This window comes from Cyprinus carpio, chromosome B8 (assembly GCF_018340385.1).
Source record: "Cyprinus carpio isolate SPL01 chromosome B8, ASM1834038v1, whole genome shotgun sequence".
Classification (NCBI taxonomy): Eukaryota; Metazoa; Chordata; class Actinopteri; order Cypriniformes; family Cyprinidae; genus Cyprinus; species Cyprinus carpio.
In genome coordinates, this window is record NC_056604.1 from 28,162,048 (window position 1) to 28,181,992 (window position 19,945).

General features: G+C 39.2%; 1 pseudogene; it reads left to right on the forward strand.

The window, feature by feature from the left end:
- The window catches only part of LOC109109649, a 46,108-nt pseudogene that overhangs the window by 11,056 nt on the left and 15,107 nt on the right, over window positions 1-19,945 (forward strand).

Genomic DNA, 19,945 nt, shown 5'->3' on the forward strand with positions numbered 1-19,945 from the left:
AACCTCTGATTACAGATGAGCAGGAGTGTTTTCCTTATGTTCTTTATAAATACATGGAGCTGAGTATAAGTGATCATGTTTTATAGAAGACGTCATCTGAGTGCAGCTCTGCTGGAAAACATTATGACTACACACACACACACACACACACAGGTGAGCATGGGAAGTTTAGTAATTAAGGGAAAGTATGCAGCGCTCGTTATGCAGCTGTAATGTAGTGGCCTCCAGTGCTGTCTGAACAGACATGCTGCCTTCATTACTCTGCTATTCACAGAGCTCGTAAACGCTGCAGCTCTTTACAGGGAACAGCACTGACGAGGGGATCTTCACCACAGCAAACCAGTGCCGCATGGTTTTGGCCAGATACTGCAGCGGCTGAGATGTGAGAGACCAGACACAAGACAGACACGCATTTATAACAAATGAAAAACATGACTGTCCTGTTTGCATCTATGTATGCAGCCACTAAAAGGCATGTGTAAAGGTGATTGGCAGTTGAATGAATGGTTGCATACTACAATGGAGCCCAGTGTTTAAAAAGTAGATTTGCGTTTCTTCTTTTAGCAGACGCTTCTATCCAGTGAGAAGCTGGTGTGTAATCAGACACTGCAGTTTATTGAGAGTGAAGGGGCTGATGGTGAACATCGCTCGTGAATGTGTGTTTGCTTTCATCAGACGAACAGCAGCAGCGTTTCTGTGTTTCGCACACAGCCATGGGCTTTTAGCTGCTTTGAAAAATACTCATCAGCCTCTTAAAACCATAATGCTTTTAACTTTGTAACAACTGGAAACGGCAACTTATCCCAAAAATAAATAAATAAATAAATAAATAAATGAAAAGGGCTGTTATTCAGTAGGTGTAGTAGCTTCTCCCAGTGTGGAATATCTGACTGCATCGCTGCATTGACTCAAACAACCAAAGATTGCAAACACCTCAGAGCCATTTATTAACAACATATACATTCAGTTTTGTGCAGGTGTTCCTTTACAAAGCTGACAGTGCAGATGTGCATGTTTTTGTGAATGGTGGTTGATATTAAATGTCTGTGTAAGGTTCCTGATACTAAGGCTTGAGGTCAGGCCAGACTCCAACTATAAGGTCAGACATCTCTTGAGTTATTCATGGATTATTCGTTCATGAGGGTGGTTAGGTATGCTAGGAGTTTTATCATGGACAGTGGTGCCACATGACCGAATCATGTTATATGGACATGTCTAATTTTAAGTTGAGTTAACTCAGTTTGCATGAAGTATTTGAGTAGAGATAAAATCTTTCCTTCATGTAGAACCACTGTTTATGCAAGTTCAGCCAAATAATAGCCATCATAATACAATATTAGACATTAACAAGTCTCCCTATTTTCTCAACTTGCTAAAAACGGCATAAAATAACACTTTATTTTAACATGTGTCTCCCCACATCCAGCCCTGTGCAAAGCATGATGGGAAGTGTAAAACATATTTGGAGCTACGTGTTCTTTCAAAATGAGCCAAAAAGTAACCGTTTCAAGTCGGATTAACATGATGCAATCAGGTTTGATCGAAAAACCTGACACAATGGTGTTAAATCAAAATGAATTATATAAATAAAGAAAAGCCTGTGAATCTCACAAAAATATGTCTAGCTCACCTTTCAGCTCAAAAGTAAAAAAAACAACAACAACAACAAAAAAAACTAATATTGGTTATTGTCATTATATTCATTACTAATTTTTTTGTTTTAATATATTACTGTGCAAATAATAATACATATATAATAATATATTTTTTGTTGCCTTAGAGTTATGAGAATTAGTAATGTCTCAATGCAAAACCCCTAATGGTCCTAAATAGACTTTTAGACAATTTAGACAAAACAGACAGTTTTTCCCATTCAGTCGATAATTTCTTCCTTCGTTTCTTCTTTGATTGAGGGGTGAAATATGTTTGTGAGATCGGCTGTTGTCACCCCTCGCCTCTATTTAAAGCTGTTGTGTATTAATAGAAGGAGAGATTAAAGGTGTAAACTCTTACAGTGCATATCTTATCAGAGCGGAGATGTGTGACTGAGTTCATTAGGTATGTGAAAATCACCTCACATATTGGGCTATAAATCACAGCTCTGGTTTTCTCTCAGACTGTGTTTTATAAAGCAGTCACCAGTCTTTGACAGACATTAGAACATCATTATAAAAAGGAGAGTCACACTTTTTGTGTTTTGATTTGCATTCTTTAATTAGTATGGTTGCGAGCTCTCTGATGGATATTTGTGGAGGCTGAGCGTCACACTCTTCAGAAGCTTGTGTTGTGCAGGTTGTAGGCTGTCAGGACGGCTGATCTTCAGCACGGTCCGGGGCTTATATAAGGACCGCTACGCCCACAGAGACGTCATCACTGAGCAGAAAGGTCCTCCAGCACATATTCAAACATGCTGCTCTCAAACTCAAGAGAACAGGTTTCGCTTCAGCCGTATGTGTGAACTGCGTCTTCCTTTAGGTTTAGTCTCCGTTTGTAAATTTAGTGTACAGAATATATGTATGCTAATGGTGATAGTGGCGAGGAGACAGATACAGTTAAAACACATATTATCTTTGATCATATGCCTGTTGTCAGTGTAAGGAAGGAGAGATAAAGACTGTGCATATACAGATTTAATTTTCTTTCTTTTTTAAACTATAGACTGTCTTGTAAAACCTTCACAGGGATTCACGATAGGATTTTTTTGGCCGATGCTGATACCAATTTTAACAAACAACTATTGGCTGATACAAATATTGGTCAATTGCATAAAGCAGGGCTTAAAAACAAAAAAATAAAAAAAAGAAATTAATCGGTTCACTCCGGGCAGAATCGGTATTTGAACATTTCTGTTCATGTGTTCATGAGTTAATAATGTTTTTTATATAAAACTTTTCCTTTGCCTATAATAATAATAGTAATAATAATAATAAAGTACAGCGTTTTCTTTACTCAAAAAAAAATAAATAAATAAAAAAAAAACAGGAAAAGAGTCTCGATCTGGTAGCCTACCTTGCGCTTAGTCATAGCCAATACAGCATCATCTTTTCTACATTTTAACCAAATGTATTAAACAAAAGAAAAAAATGTCAACGCTTTAAAGACATCAAAGTATTTTTTTCAAGATATGTAAAAATGTTTGCAGCATGAATATAAAAAGCTACTCCTATAAGTGTTTTGAGAGGAAAAGCTAAGTTAGTAGGCTGTACGTCACATTTTATTATTACATTCAGAAGCTAAAATACCGGTAAATGAAGCAAAATGTTCATAAACATTACAAGCACAGTTAGGCTGTTTGAGTTCCCTTCTCTCCACAACAAATCCTCTAAAGGTTTTAAAGTATTTAGGTTAAATGTAAATGTCAAGCCTAATTGAATGAATTTAAAAGTGAATCAGAAGCCTCCCTCTCTCATTCTGCATGAATCCAAATGTTTCTATATCCGCGATGTATCTGGATGCTAAAATATATTATTTATTATTTAAGCTATAGGCTTGTTCTTCACTCACATTATGGATGTAAAACATGATCCTTCACATATAGGCTATATCAGCAGTGAGGCACACACTGTACTACCAGCTGTTTCAATTGAGCAGTGTCACTTTATGTTTATTTAACTCTATTTTATTTTGATAATGAACAGGCTGCAATGTTAAGTTAGCATAAATATGTTGTCTGTGCGTGTGAGGCACCAACGCGATCACTGCATTGTTTTCTCAACTGTTACTCATAATTTATGGTCATATCAACACTGGTTTGTCATACAGATAGAACCAAAACATCATTTAAACTGTAAAGCTTTTGCAAAATAAAGAAAACGGCTTTCTGTCGTCTCGGTGTCCTTTCCGTGATTTTCGGAGCGTGTTACAATTATCCGAAACTCAGCAGTTTTTTTCTTTCGTTTTATTAATCTGTCAATGATTTAAGTGAAGTGTATTTTGTGTATAGGCCTATATAATCCTTTTTATGTAGCCTATATAGTTTTATTCAGTTTTCTCTGTTGTTTCAATCTGGTTTCAATCAAAAAGCTGCATATTACCTGCCATTCATTTTCACTTAAACGTAGGCCTAATGCTTAATTGGTGGTTTGTGACATAACCTCAGATAAACTAACTCTGGGGCATTGACGTTGTGACTTATCTATGATGAATTCACAGCTGAGCGCGAACGTTTCTCTGGTTGGATGCGTCAGCGTCATGTTTGCATGTATATGGCCATACTATGCTGCCTGACAAACTATATTTTGTACAGTTTTTATTTTGTTTTAGCAAGTATTTAATTATTTTGCACAGAGAAAAATGTTGGATTATGCAACAGACATGCAACTCTTTGTCTCCATGCAATTAATTAATAAGCCATTGGTATCGGCCTTTTTCATGCTATTTCTGATATGCTGATGGCTTTAAAATAATCAAAAATCAGCCGATAAATATCAGCGACCGATACATTGGTGCATCACTAAAATTCAGTAAATGTGTTTTAGAAGACAAGATGTTAGCATTAAAGTGCTAACTCTGACATCCCTAAAAATGCATTTTGTTAGATCTTTTTGTTATTGCGAGGTCTCCTGGGCATCCCTGGACCTAAATGTTTAAGCCTCAGATACTGTGTGTACAGTCACAGCCCAGAATTCCTAGCGATAGCCTTCAGTGTGATCCGTCTGTTTCTTTGTCTGAATGTTCTTGACTTTTCCCCAACTTTCTCTCTTAGTACGGATCAAATGCCGTGAGTTGGTGAAGAAGATCGCCATCTACCGCAGCCGACTGGCCATCCACAGTTCTTCTGGATTGAGTCTGTGTCAGTTTGTTCTGTTTCTTCATGTGACTCCAGACAGACTGATGATGATCAGATCACATCTCTGTGTGCAGCACAAAACTCTCACTGCATTATTAACATTAATGGCTAAATGAATGTTTGGAAATGTGAACTGATATCTCCTCCTGACACACTACAGCAGAAGATAGAAATAACTGACTTCAAACCATTTTTAGCTGCTGAAGATACTAGTGCTCTAGTCATTTTGGACACCACTGTATCATTATTATTACCACATTTCAGTGATGACCATGGGCTCTATTGCATTACAGTAATGTGACCAAATGAAAGTGTCCCAATGGAAAACATCTCAATGGTCCTAAGAATGGTCTTTATTCAGATGCATACTGTGTGTGCATGATCTCATATGACAGACGTGTGGTCACACAGTGTTATCTGAAGCGTGATCAAACACGGAGCTGGAGGATGACTGAGAGCCTGTGTTTTGTGGTCGGGTCAGATGTTGACCCGTCTCTTGTGATATGAAGCAGCTCATTCAAACCCCACACTCCAAAAATACACACAGAAAGTGTTTTGTCTAGACGAGTTGGTCAGCGTGCCTTCTGTCTATCAGTTTGTGTGTTACAGTGTGATTTGTTTCATGTATTTAGTCATTTATTATCTTTGACGCTTTTATCCAAAGTGAGAGAACTACAGTTAAAGAAACAGCTGAACACTCATTTCCCCTTTTTTTCATCCTCCTGTCATTATAAAGTCAGTCTTTCCTCCATAAACACACACAGAAGTGTTTGGCAGAATCTCAGTGCTGCTTTTTTCTGTGCATCAGGAAGCATAAAGTGATCGAAAAGGACAACATTTACGAGTCTGGCCTGATTGTCCAGCATGATAGAGGAAGAGCACAGCCCAGAGAAACCTTCATCATGTAACTAAAGCACATGCTAAACTACAGCTGCTCTCTTCTGACACTCGGCAGACCCTCCGTGTCTAAACATCTCATCCAGCAGGCCTTGATCACTATCAGCTCTTCACTTCCAAATGGCCCCTTTAGTAAGGAGGAGCAAAACAAATGTCTTTGTTCATTGTCAGTCCAGGATAACTGACCAACCCAGCAGCAGTGAAGCTGAGCCCCAGTGTAATGCACCATTTCCCCGCGTCCCAGCAGGCCTAGGAAGACTTGCTTTCAGTTGATGTACAGTGTTCAGGAACAGGAGTGAGTCAACACTACATCTGTTGCTTGGTGCATCTTTTTAGTAAACTTTTAAACTGTGCTTACAACGTCTAGCTGAGAAAAGCCACAGTCTGTTTCTTCACGTTCAATTTTCAAACACTCACAGTGATAAACTGGACATTGCAGATTATATTTGATCAGCTGCAAAAGCACTTGAATTATTTTTTGTGTGTAATTCTTATTGAAATTTTTTTTGGTAACATTGAAGTCTTAAACTATAAATTCTGGTGTAAATGTGTAGTTGACGTGACAATCCCAGCAGCGACAGCTCGTAATGCACAGACCTATAAACAAGAATGAAGCCACGTCACACGCCCCTCGTCACAGATGCCATGCAGAGCTGCTGATTCTGTGTTTCTCTGCCTGCACCCTGAGTGTATGTTGTATTCTTTGAAACAGATCTTGCACAATGTTTCTAATCGTATGAACTCTTGAATGCAAAGCAAGGTCGGGCAGGATAGACAGAGTTTAGTGGAATTTAACAGCAATCTGCCGAACTGTAATGCATTTTAAGACAGAAGTGAGCTGTGTAATTTAAACCCCAGCTCTGGCATTGATTGTTATTTCATGAAGCTTGTGCAGGTGTTGTAGCAGATTAACCACAGATCATCAACTACATCACTTCAGGAGCTCAAACAGTTGAGCATGGCGCTAACAACAGCAAGGTCATGGATTCATTTCACAGGGATGCATGAACTGACCAGATGTTTTAATGAAATGCAAGTCAACTGGATAAAAGTGTCTGCCATATGCATAAATGTACACGTAGGTGGAGTTCATCACATTAACCCTGATCACGACACACAACCACAAAGTGTCATTTTCAACACTATGGGCCAGATTTAGTAAACAGGGCAAATTAGCGTTAGAGTGCAATTCCATAAAAGCGCCAATGGGAGGAAAAATCCTGTGGGTGATTTACTAACCATGCACACATTAAAGAACACAGACACAGAAGATCATTTCCATAAAGACCAGCACAATCTACCAAGAGCAGTGCAAATTACTGCCTGCTTTAAGACATAAAGGTGCACACACCAGTAATCTGACAAGCGCAAACATTAGTAAATCTTAGTAGATTCTTTTGAATACTCTCGTCCCATAAATTTTGCATCTGAAAGGGAAACTCCTACAAATTCATGTTTAATAAGGTCAGACGTAAAAATAACTGTCCACACCTTCTCAGCGCTAATTCTTCATGGCGCGTCTTTAGTAAAACCTGACAGTACTCTTTTAATGCCAAAAGATGTGTCGTTTTAAAAGCAAAAGCTGTTCATTAACCTGCCCCTAAATACAGTATCTATTGTTTCATTGCTCCATGTAAGATTTTATTTCCTTCATTGTTTGTGACCTAACTGTCAGGATGCTTTGGGGCCACTATATATAAATATGTTGAGTGATTAAAAAAGAAAGAAAGAGAGAAGTGATTCACATGTGACCTGTCCTCTGTGTGTGTAGGAAAAGAGACTGCAGTGTTTGTCCTTCACGGCGGTCAGAGAGAAGGAGTGGCTGATGGAGGCTCTCATTCACTACATCAAAGTGACCGGCGGCCGGTCTGGACGAGAGGGGCTTCTAGTGGGGCTGAAAAATGGATCTTGAAAGTCATAGTTATTGCTTCTGTGCGATGCATTTGTTTCTGTCTATTGCTACATGAATGCAGCTTCTTTTCTTCCGTCTCAGCAGTGTAAATAGTCCAGAATCACACGGAAAGCTTTAATGTGTGTAGATCCTGAAGATGCCTCATGTACGACATTCACACGAGGAGCTGCGCTTCCAGGTCATGCACACGCCTCACCTTTCACTGACAACTCACCTTTTCAGCTGAACTGGGGCCAGTTGCAGACTGGTCATAACTTTAAATTCAGTTATGAAAAGGTACAATGGTCTTAACTGTATTGGAAAAGTAAGACTGATAACCACTTGGCAACTGCTAGTACATTTTGTGTAGTATTTTCTTTACTCTTTACTTCAAAAACTGTCTAAAAGGGTAATATTTGATGTATTTGAGGTCTGAGAAGTGGGAACAGTGAAGAGATAGAGCAAACATTATCTAATCAGCCAATATTGTCTTAAATATCCTGCATAGCACTTTATCTTTTATAACATGGGATTCTGACCAAATACAGGTGCTGGTCATATAATTAGAATATCATCAAAATGTTGATTTATTTCACTAATTCCATTCAAAAAGTGAAACTTGTATATTATATTCATTCATTACACACAGACTGATATATTTCAAATGTTTATTTCTTTTAATTTTGATGATTATAACTGACAACTAAGAAAAATCCCATATTCAGTATCTCAGAAAATTATAATATTGTGAAAAGGTTCAATATTGATGACACCTGGTGCCACACTCTAATCAGCTAATTAACTCAAAACACCTGCAAAGGCCTTTAAATGGTCTCTCAAGTCTAGTTCTGTAGGCTACACAATCATGGGGAAGACTGCTGACTTGACAGTTGTCCAAAAGACGACCATTGACACATTGCTCAGGGAAGGCAAGACACAAAAGGTCATTGCAAAAGAGGCTGGCTGTTCACAGAGCTCTGTGTCCAAGCACATTAATAGAGAGGTGAAGGGAAGGAAAAGATGTAGAAAAAAAGTGTACAAGCAATAGGGATAACTGCACCCTGGAGAAGATTGTGAAACAAAACCCATTCAAAAATGTGGGGGAGATTCACAAAGAGTGGACTGCAGCTGGAGTCAGTGCTTCAAGAACCACTACGCACAGATGTATGCAAGACATGGGTTTCAGCTGTCGCATTCCTTGTGTCAAGCCACTCTTGAACAACAGACAGCATCAGAAGCGTCTCGCTTCAAAAAGGACTGGACTGCTGCTGAGTGGTCCAAAGTTATGTTCTCTGATGAAAGTAAATTTTGCATTTCCTTTGAATATCAGGGTCCCAGAGTCTGGAGGAAGAGAGGAGAGGCACACAATCCACGTTGCTTGAGGTCCAGTGTAAAGTTTCCACAGTCAGTGATGGTTTGGGGTGCCATGTCATCTGCTGGTGTGGGTCCACTGTGTTTTCTGAGGTCCAAGGTCAACACAGCCATATACCAGGAAGTTTTAGAGCACTTCATGCTTCCTGCTGCTGACCAATTTTATGGAGATGCAGATTTCATTTTCCAACAGGACTTGGCACCTGCACACAGTGCCAAAGCTTCCAGTACCTGGTTTAAGGACCATGGTATCCCTGTTCTTAATTGGCCAGCAAACTCACCTGACCTTAACCCCATAGAATGGGGTATTGTGAAGAGGAAGATGCGATATGCCAGACCCAAGAATGCAGAAGAGCTGAAGGTCACTATCAGAGCAACCTGGGCTCTCATAACACCTGAGCAGTGCCACAGACTGATCGACTCCATGCCACGCTGCATTGCTGCAGTAATTCAGGCAAAAGGAGCCCCAACTAAGTATTGAGTGCTGTACATGCTCATACTTTTCATTTTTATACTTTTTAGTTGGCCAAGATTTCTAAAAATCCTTTCTTTGTATTGGTCTTAAGTAATATTATAATTTTCTGAGATACTGAATTTGGGATTTTCCTTAGTTGTCAGTAATAATCATCAAAATTAAAAGAAATAATCATTTGAAATATATCAGTCTGTGTGTAATGAATGAATATAATATACAAGTTTCACTTTTTGAGTGGAATTAGTGAAATAAATCAACTTTTTGATGATATTCTAATTAAATGACAAGCACCTGTATATTCAACCTTGATTTTTGTAAAATGTTGCAACAAGATGTAATTTTATTTATTTATTTAGTTATTTTGAAAAATTACAGTTTTGGACATACAAGGTAATAAAAATATTTAAAAAAATACCATATAAAGTAACTACAAATGAGCATGTAAAACAAATACCTTCAAAAGAAATTCAGAGTGGAGCATGCCTCTGATTCACGCAGTGATCTCACCTACCCCCCCATCTCTGCCTCAGATAATGAGCCTCAGTCTGAGCCTGTGCATGACCTCTGACCTCTGTCCTGCCCTGACTGCTGTCCCTGTGCCTGTGTTTCCCTGACTCTGTAGGAGCCCAGTGCCAACAGCGTGGCGTGGAACAGGCAGTGTGAGGACATGTTGTGTTTCTCTGGCAGTGGATATCTGAACATCAAGGCCAGTAACTTCCCAGTGCGCCAGCAGAAACTCGAGGGCTTTGTGGTGGGTTACAACGGATCCAAGATCTTCTGCCTTCACGTCTACTCTATGGCCACAGTGGAGGTGCCTCAGGTTTGAGAAACCGTTTCAGTCTTCCACTGATTGGGAAAAGATGGAGAATGAGCTCGGAAATGGCTGATCTGTGTGTAAATAAAATCCACATGGGAAGTTTAACAAAACTAAAGTTATTGGCAGTAGGCCTGTTAGCAAGGATGAGAAACTACATTCAATCTTTTTAATATTTCCAGTTTTCAAAATCTAATCCAGTAATAAAGACATTTTGCACTTCCTGATGTTGAGGAGTAACTGGCATGTTCCTGGTTAACATGTGTTGTTGAAACAACATTTTTGTACCCCTGACCAAGGGTGTAGTTCTGGTTTGAACATTGGGGGGGTTGAAGTGTGAACTGTTTTAGTAGAGTCCTGGGTCATGCTCACACATAAGGTTTATTTATTTGTTTGTGTGCTTATTTATTTTTGTGAAATGCTATTTTGTGCATATACAGTATATACACTCACCTAAAGGATTATTAGGAACACCATACTAATACTGTGTTTGACCCCCTTTCGCCTTCAGAACTGCCTTAATTCCTATGTGGCATTGATTCAACAAGGTGCTGAAAGCATTATTTAGAAATGTTGGCCCATATTGATAGGATAGAATCTTGTAGTTGATGGAGATTTGTGGGATGCACGTCCAGGGCACGAAGCTCCCGTTCTACCACATCCCAAAGATGCTCTATTGGGTTGAGATCTGGTGACTGTGGAGGCCATTTTAGTACAGTGAACTCATTGTCATGTTCAAGAAACCAATTTGAAATGATTTGAGCTTTGTGACATGGTGCATTATCCTGCTGGAGGTAGCCATCAGAGGATGGGTACATGGTGGTCATAAAGGGATGGACATGGTCAGAAACAATGCTCAGGTAGGCCGTGGCATTTAAACGATGCCCAATTGGCACTAAGGGGGCTAAAGTGTGCCAAGAAAACATCCCCCACACCCTTACACCACCACCACCAGCCTGCACAGTGGTAACAAGGCATGATGGATCCATGTTCTCATTCTGTTTACGCCAAATTCTGACTCTACCATCTGAATGTCTCAACAGAAATCGAGACTCATCAGACCAGGCAACAGTTTTCCAGTCTTCAACTGTCCAATTTTGGTGAGCTTGTGCAAATTGTAGCCTCTTTTTCCTATTTGTAGTGGAGATGAGTGGTACCCGGTGGGGTCTTCTGCTGTTGTAGCCCATCCGCCTCAAGGTTGTGCGTGTTGTGGTTTCACAAATGCTTTGCTGCATACCTCGGTTGTAACGAGTGGTTATTTCAGTCAAAGTTGCTCTTCTATCAGCTTGAATCAGTCGGCCCATTCTCCTCTGACCTCTAGCATCAACAAGGCATTTTCGCCCACAGGACTGCCGCATACTGGATGTTTTTCCCTTTTCACACCATGCTTTGTAAACCCTAGAAATGGTTGTGCGTGAAAATCCCAGTAACTGAGCAGATTGTGAAATACTCAGACCGGCCCGTCTGGCACCAACAACCATGCCACGCTCAAAATTGCTTAAATCACCTTTCTTTCCCATTCTGACATTGAGTTTGGAGTTCAGGAGATTGTCTTGACCAGGACCACACCCCTAAATGCATTGAAGCAACTGCCATGTGATTGGTTGATTAGATAATTGCATTAATGAGAAATTGAACAGGTGTTCCTAATAATCCTTTAGGTGAGTGTATATATGTGTATATGTGTGTATGCGTATATGTAAATGTATGTATATATGTATAAATATGTCAGATTGCCCATTTCTAATTATTGGGGGGGACTTGTCTATGGTGGTTACGGCCCTGCAATAACATAACTTTGGCACATCCACTTTTAGTTTTCGTGCTCTTGGACATACTTGGAGCACAATACACTTCTGGTTCAGCTTTCCATCGTTCTGGTTGATCTCTGCAGTCGGCTCTGATGTATCAGTACCTGGAGCCACGCGTGTTTCAGGAGGCCTATCAGATCGATCTGGAGGGACTCGACTTTCACACCGCCCAGAAAGTGAGGCACGCACCCACTGCTTTCCCCGGTCATCCTGTTTTTAAAATCCTTCAGGATGTGTTTGTCTTTGTCACTCATCAGGCGTTCATCAGGGTTTCGAGATCTGTGCTATCTGGAGCTCATCGACAGCACTGAAGTAAGACATCATACTCCAGCACACACACACACCTCATGTTACACTCTTCATCTCGTCTGATTCTTACATTAGAGCTAATTTTCGGCCCTATAGGTGATTTTAAATTAAAACTAATAAAATCATTCTAGGCTAGATCTGTCCTTTTTAAAAATATTTTTTTTCTAATCTGGGAGGTCTAGGAGTGCATTTTCATACATTCAAATTACTGAAAATTACTTTATTTTTTTTCTTTTTTTGTGTGTTTTTGACATTTTTGTGAAAAAGAGTCTGTGATGTATGTGAATGAGCTCCTGTGGGCTTGTGCGCTTGTATTTTCTTCCTAAGAACTAAACAATAATTTTCAGTTAGATAAGTATTTATATGAGCAATCGTATTGTGTTCAAGTATCGAAAGTGCTCCTTAGTGTAGAATTATGTTTGTCATCTCTTATTTCACTTTGTACCTATACATTATGTGTCATCAAGCATGCTGAGCTTTTCAGAGTTGAACAATGTGATACACAAACTCTGACCTGTTATCAGTAAATGTTGTTCTTATAGGGACATTTTTTGGTGCTCATGAATGAAGTGTTTTGAATGTAAAAATGCCTGTAGTTTTGTGGGAGGGGTAAGATTTGGTGTAGAGTTAGGGTAAGAGGATACAACGAGAGTGTGTGTGTGTGTGTGTGTGTGTGAGAGAGTGAGGTGAGTGTGTGAGGTGTGTGTGTGTGTGTTTGTGTGTGAGAGCGAGGAGTGTGTGAGGTGTGTTTGAGTGTGTGTGAGAGGGAGTGTGTGTGTGTGTGTGTGTGAGTGTGTGAGGTGTGTGTGTGTGTTTGAGTGTGTGTGAGAGGAAGTGTGTGTGTGTGAGAGAGAGAGAGAGAGAGAGAGTGAGAGAAAGAGTGTGTGTGTGTGAGTGAGTGCGTGAGGTGTGAGTGTGTGTGTGAGTGTGTGAGGTGTGTGTGTGTGTGTGTGAGAGAGAGAGAGTGTGTGTGTGTGTGTGTGTGTGTGTGAGAGAGAGAGAGAGAGAGAGAGAGAGTGTGTGTGTGTTAGTGACCTCTCTATTATGATGAAATCATCTTTGCCCCTCCCTGTGGAGTTCAGATGTGCAACACAAAATGACTGCTTACACACACACACACACACACACACACACACACACACACTCTCTCTCTCTTATCCACCCGTAGGCATCAGAAATTCAATAGTTCATTCTTTCCATTGAGAACTGCAGACATCAAAAGCATTTCTGAACAACACAAACTTTCCTTCCCAGAAAACAAGCCACCCTTATCTCTCTCTCTCTCTCTCTCTCTCTCTCTCTCTCTCACACACACACACACACTTTTCATATTCTGATTTAAAGGACCAGACACATTCTACCATCACTCATTCCAAACCTGATTGTGTTTCTTTTATTCAACACAATATGAAATATTTTAATAGCAAAGTTTCAGCCAAATTCTCTGTGCAGTATAGTGTTCAGGGGCCGTCATCCTGCAGGTATAATTGTTTGTGTGTAGAGTTTTGTATGCTGGTGTGTGTGGTAATGGTCTGTGCGTCTTACTGTACGTGTGTTTTGTGCAGGAGAGGAAGAAGAGGGTGAGTGTAATAACCAGCTCTTCCTGGCTGGTGTCCACGAGGCACCAGCCGAGCGCTCAGCATGAACACAGACCTGCGTGTGTGTGTGTGTGTGCCCTCACTGCTGCAGTTCATTCTGCCCACCTAGACAGGATGCGACAGGGTTTCCGGGGAGTTTTAAAAAGTCTAAAATTTAGTTGTATCAAATTTAAAGACTTAAAGGGATACTCCATCCCAAAATGAAAGTTTTGTCATTAATCACTTACCCTTATGTCGTTCCAAACCCGTAAAAACTGTCCCATAGACTGCCAAGTAAATAACAGTGTCAAGGTCCAGGAAAGTATGAAAGTCATTGTCAGAATACTCCATCTGCCATCAGACGTGCAATCTGGGTTATATGAAGCGACGGGAACACTTTTTGTAAGCGAAGAAAACAAAAATAATGAATTTATTCAACAATTCCTTTGTCAACAGTCTCCTCTGTTTCTCTCCATATCACCGTATGCTGCGTATGCTCTTCTGTGTCATCCGCGCCACAAGGATGTGCTGTTTTATTTCAAATCAAAGCTAAATACACGTAGAAACAGTGCATCCTTGTGGCGCAGATGGCACAGAAGAGCATACGCAGCATACTGTGAGATGGAGTGATGGCGCTTTAACTACAAGTTATCAAGCGAACACTTCAAAGCACATTTTCACAAACAGCCTTCAGCTTTGTTGGGGAAAATGAAAGAAAAACACTGTAGTTAAAATATTTAATATTCACTGATGCAAATGTAGTACTGATTAAGTTATGAGCGTTTCTTAGAACAAATTCAAGCAGGATGAATGTCAACCTATGAGCCTATGCTTATATTTACTTTAAGCTACACAGTATAACATCATAACAGGTGTTCAAAAGTCTATGTAATATGAACGTGTTATATTATCCTAAAGAAATGGTGGTTTACTTTGGTAGCCTATTTTAGTAGACTGGGCTACATACATGGATTAATATGCTTAATTTCAATATTCTCACATTACTTAATTTTTGTCACAAGTATATTTTTAATTTATATTTTAAAATTCCTTTAATAAAACAGCATGCATTTTTATCACACACATACTTTGTTATTTGTTACCTGTCCTTTATTTTGACAGAGAACTGCTTGGGGAAAAGATATCTGTTCACTGAAATTGTTGGAAGTCGTGGCCTAACGGTTAGAGTGTTAGACTTGCAATCGAAGGGTTGTGAGTTCGAGTCTCGGGCCGGCAGGAATTGTAGGTTGGGGGAGTGAATGTACAGTGCTCTCTCCACCTTCAATACCACGACTGAGGTGCCCTTGAGCAAGGCACCGAACCCCCAACTGCTCCCCGGGCGCCGCAGCATAAATGATACCCACTGCTCCGGGTGTGTGTTCACGGTGTGTGTGTGTGTTCACTGCGGTGTGTGTGCACTTTGGATGGGTTAAAAGCAGAGCACCAATTCTGAGTATGGGTCACCATACTTGGCTGTATGTCACTTTCACTTTCACTTTATTTAGTAAAACGTGAGGCACTGTATAATTCCGCTCCCATTAATGAAGCTTAATTAAAACAAGAAACAAATAAATTAAACCTGGCCACGATTTAGTTAAATCATTGAAAAGAATGGATGGATTAATAAAATGTCCTCACGTTTAAAACTCAAGTTCTCTCATTATAATCAACAAAGTGCACACAATGTAAAAAAGAGCTTCATTAATTGACAACTTCAGTGATTTTAAAGGGAGCCTTCTTTACTTGCTTTCATACAATTTAAGTAAAACTCAAAAACATTTGAAAAAAAAAAAAGCTGCATTTAAATGCAGGAGTGCATTTGTTAAAATATCAGAGTGCAAGATTTATTTATTTATTTATTTATACATTTATTCTTATTTGTCTACATATTTTATCTTCATAACAGATCTCGTTTGGTTTTATTTTGTATCATTGCATGTAAAAAAAATAATTAATTTTGTTATGCATTTGCAACATGTGAAACTGCAATCTTATTCGCTGTATAGCATTTTATAATTATTTGTACAATAATGTTTAAGTTAACCTGCTTTGTATCTTTATTATTTAATGCATAAGCGATTTATTAAAACAAGTTTATGAGAGTCATCCATCCATTTAATCTTGATCAAGAACAACTAATGATCAACGAATTGGAGCGGCATCGGTGTTAGATCATTTTAAAACGTCAAATAGCCTTCAATTTACAGGTTATAACTGCATCTGTCTCGATTGTAGGCTTGTGAAGATTTATTTTAATGCAAATCCCATACTTTAACCTAAATAAATATGCTCTATTACTATTCATATTCAAGTGTTTGTGCGAAAAATTATTAATGTGCATGCATGACAGGGAGGTGCCCTCACGATCACTTAATTTTTTTCGTGATAATAAAATAACTTAAAATTTAAATTAAATTAAAATTAATTAAGGTACAGGTAAATATTGAAGTTAAATTGCTGTAAACTCTTCCCTCCGCTGCGGCTGTCAGTCATCCTTCATTCAGCATTCAAAATGCACGTCACGTTTACGACAATCATGATGAAACTCTCTCCAGGATGTTCCTAATGTTAAATCTTTAGTATTAAAAAAACAAACAAAAAAAAAAAACACAGCAATCTGGGATATGAACCTGTGTCGCTGAAATCACTGGACTATGGATTAACTTGATAAACCTACTTCCTTTTTCATTGTGTGTTTGCCCATGCTAGACAAACGTGCTCTTCATTCATCTCACTTCACAATAATAAAAATAACAGTGGCATCATGCAGATAATTCTTGTGTTTATTATAGTGCAAGGAAGCCATGTTCAAATGCTGGTCTTATATAGGCCATATATTTTTTTTTCATAATGAACTGGACTGCCAGTGAGCACGCTGCTTTTTGATGCTGCTTTTGGTGAATAGCACCAATGATTATAGCATTGTTTATTTTTCAGCTTCACATAAAAATTTTTGCTTCAATAATTACGACTTTCATTTCTTAAATATGAACCAAAGTGCAATCATACATTATTAACGTCTTACTGTCATTATTAACCCTTCATGGATTCAGTCTTACATGTATTATGTAGCTTATAGTGAATATAAACCAGCAGTTTCGGACATGACAAAGCTAAACTGCACGCAGACAGAGACGGCAGAAAGCGCATCAGGTTTATGTTCTCTATTTTACAAAAGCACAACGTTCTGTTGATATTGTGAGTGCACACAAAAATAAGGGTACACCATTTACAGTTCCGAATGATGTATTAGTCTTATCTGTATGAGCAAAAATGACGGCGTAGGCTACTTCAAGATGTTTCCACTGTTATGAAGAACAGAATGAAGTGATCGCACTGGCGCCACACGCATTAATAAGCGCATTTCAACTTCCACTCTCCACACAAACGCTTAGATATACGCCTAACAGTGTTCTTTTATCTAGGTTAAATGTTTAAACTAACATTTTAATATGCTTTAAGTGTATTATATCTATAGATTTTATTTTAAGCAAGTCGTGATGATTTGAGAAGGCTAAATTGATCAAAAGTAATTAACTCAGCTGTCTGCCGCTAACTGCTTGGTCGTCACTCAAAAAAAAAAAAAAAAAAACAACAACCATTTTTCTAAATTAATTAATAATGAAACAATAAGAAATATTACTTAACAATTAAAAACAGAACTATTTTAATGGCTGCAACAGCAGCTGAGTAATTAGGAAGAGAGAGAGAGAAAAAAGACTCGCTGTCAAGGGCCGGCTATAGGGCATAGGTTTGAGGCCCGTGCTTTTTTTTCCTTTCTCTTTGGAGTGTTAAAAGCTGTTCCTGAATAGATAAGATCCCTAAAGTTGCAAAGATTAAAGTCTCAAACCCAAAGAGATATTCTTTATAAAAGTTAAGACTCGTCACACCCTCCTAAAACGCCTCGTTTAAACACACCCCCACATCTCTACGTCATGATGTGGGAAGATTTGCATAACACCACCCAAACGTTCACGCAAAGAAAGAAGCCAAACTTTTATTCTCGTTGTTGCCGCCGGAGCCATGTTGTGGAGACACTGTGTGTTTCATTGTGAAAGCGAAACTACTTTGTTTGTTCTTCCAAAAGAGGACACGGTTAGAAATCAGTGGTTAAGTTGTATTTACAACACTGTTCCAGAACAGTTCAACCCAAATATTCAGATGTGTGCAGCACATTTTATAGAGGACTGTTTCCTGATGCTGGGAGAGAAGACGACAATGCCGGCTGTTCTGACTCACAGTCTGTAAGTATGTTTACATATGTAAAGGATTTGTCACTGATAATGCAAACGTGAGTTTTGAGCAGTGTAGAGTAGAGCTTGTTGTCTGTCATTTCTCCGATCACAAATGCATACATGGTTTTATGTTTATGCGGCACATAAAAACACAGTATGAGTCATTATAATCAGTAATTATGTCCCCACTGGATGCAACAAATGTCTCGTTTGTAATGGGTTTTATTGTTGTTGTCTTGTCACGCCGGTGTTCTGACCAGGACACACATCACAGTATGGTGAGGGGCATAACATTTCCGTCAGACACTTGAGGCATTCGGCCAATCACAAAGCACTGGATAGCTGGCCAATCAGAGCACACCTCGCTTTTCAGACTGATGAGCTTTGTAAAAATCGACACGTTTCAGAAGGCGGGGCACAGGGGTGTCGGACTGGGGGTAAAACCAGTGCTGATTACCAGGGCCCCAAAGGAAGAGAGGGCCCTTGAAAAGTCTGGAATATATTTTATTTTACCTGGATATTTTCATGGGGGCCCATCAGGACTGCCTATGCATAGGGCCCGGGATCTTGTGCAACGCTCCTGGCAGGGCATAGAAGAGCAACAATAATATACAGTATGTGGAAAATAATGTGTTTTTTGAAACTTAAATTGCATAAACACATTTTATTAAACCAAATAAACTAAATAATGTTGTTTTTTTTTAGCAACATTATATGACCCCTTTAAATTACAAAATTCTTAAAGGGTTAGTTCACTCAAAAATGAAAATTAGCATTTGTTTTACTCACCCTCAAGCCATCCTAGGTGTATATGTCTTGTACTGTGTTGTCTAATTTTTTTTTTTTTTTTTTTTTTTACATTTTATGGATCCACACGTTAACTTAAGCCAACCTAAGCTGTGGGAATACACAGACCCGGTTTGCATTAGCTGTCTGTAATCACTGTGAACACTGATCAGTGTAATCATATTGTGTTTGTGTTGAAGGACTTCCTGGGCTCCGCAGACCCCAAGGACACTACGCTGCTGATAATGAAGCAGGCAGACTGGGCCAAGAACAGTAAAGATCCTCGAGTGGCTGCGGACATGTACCTGACTACAGGAGAACACATGAAAGCCATTGAGATCATCAGAGAACACGGCTGGATGGACATGTGAACCATACACACACACTCAGGCCTTTAGTGGTATTACAGTAAACAGTGGTCTATTCCAGTGGTGTTAAACTGAAGCGGTCACAGCAGCATGCTGATGATATGGCCTGATGCTTAGCAGACATCTTCCACAGATGTTTTGAGTCATTGTCACATATGGAAGGCCTGATCTCCTGTTCCCTCTCTCGTTATAATACAAAAATAACAATAAATATAAAAACGGAAAAGAAAATCTGTTTAACAAGATGCTGATATGCATGTCATATGCACATACAGACAGCACAATGGCTGACATAAATCATTGTCCTCTCTCTCTCTGTGTCTGTGTGTAGGTTGATAGACTTGGCCCGTAAGCTGGATAAAGAGGAGAGGGAAAGCATCTGTCCAGATGTGCCATGTTCTTTAAGAAGTTCAATCATCACAGTTATGCTGCTGAGTTTATAATAAAATGGGTGAGAATGTAAAAGTGATAGGAACCATCATGACAGGAGCACCAGTGTGCATGTGATTATCTTATCTACACATTCAGCTGCTGTTTTGAAATATCTCTTCACTGGCTGCATCTGAAACAACTGGTGTGGAGACAAAAAAATAGTTGCACAGACACACTACTGTGAGCATGT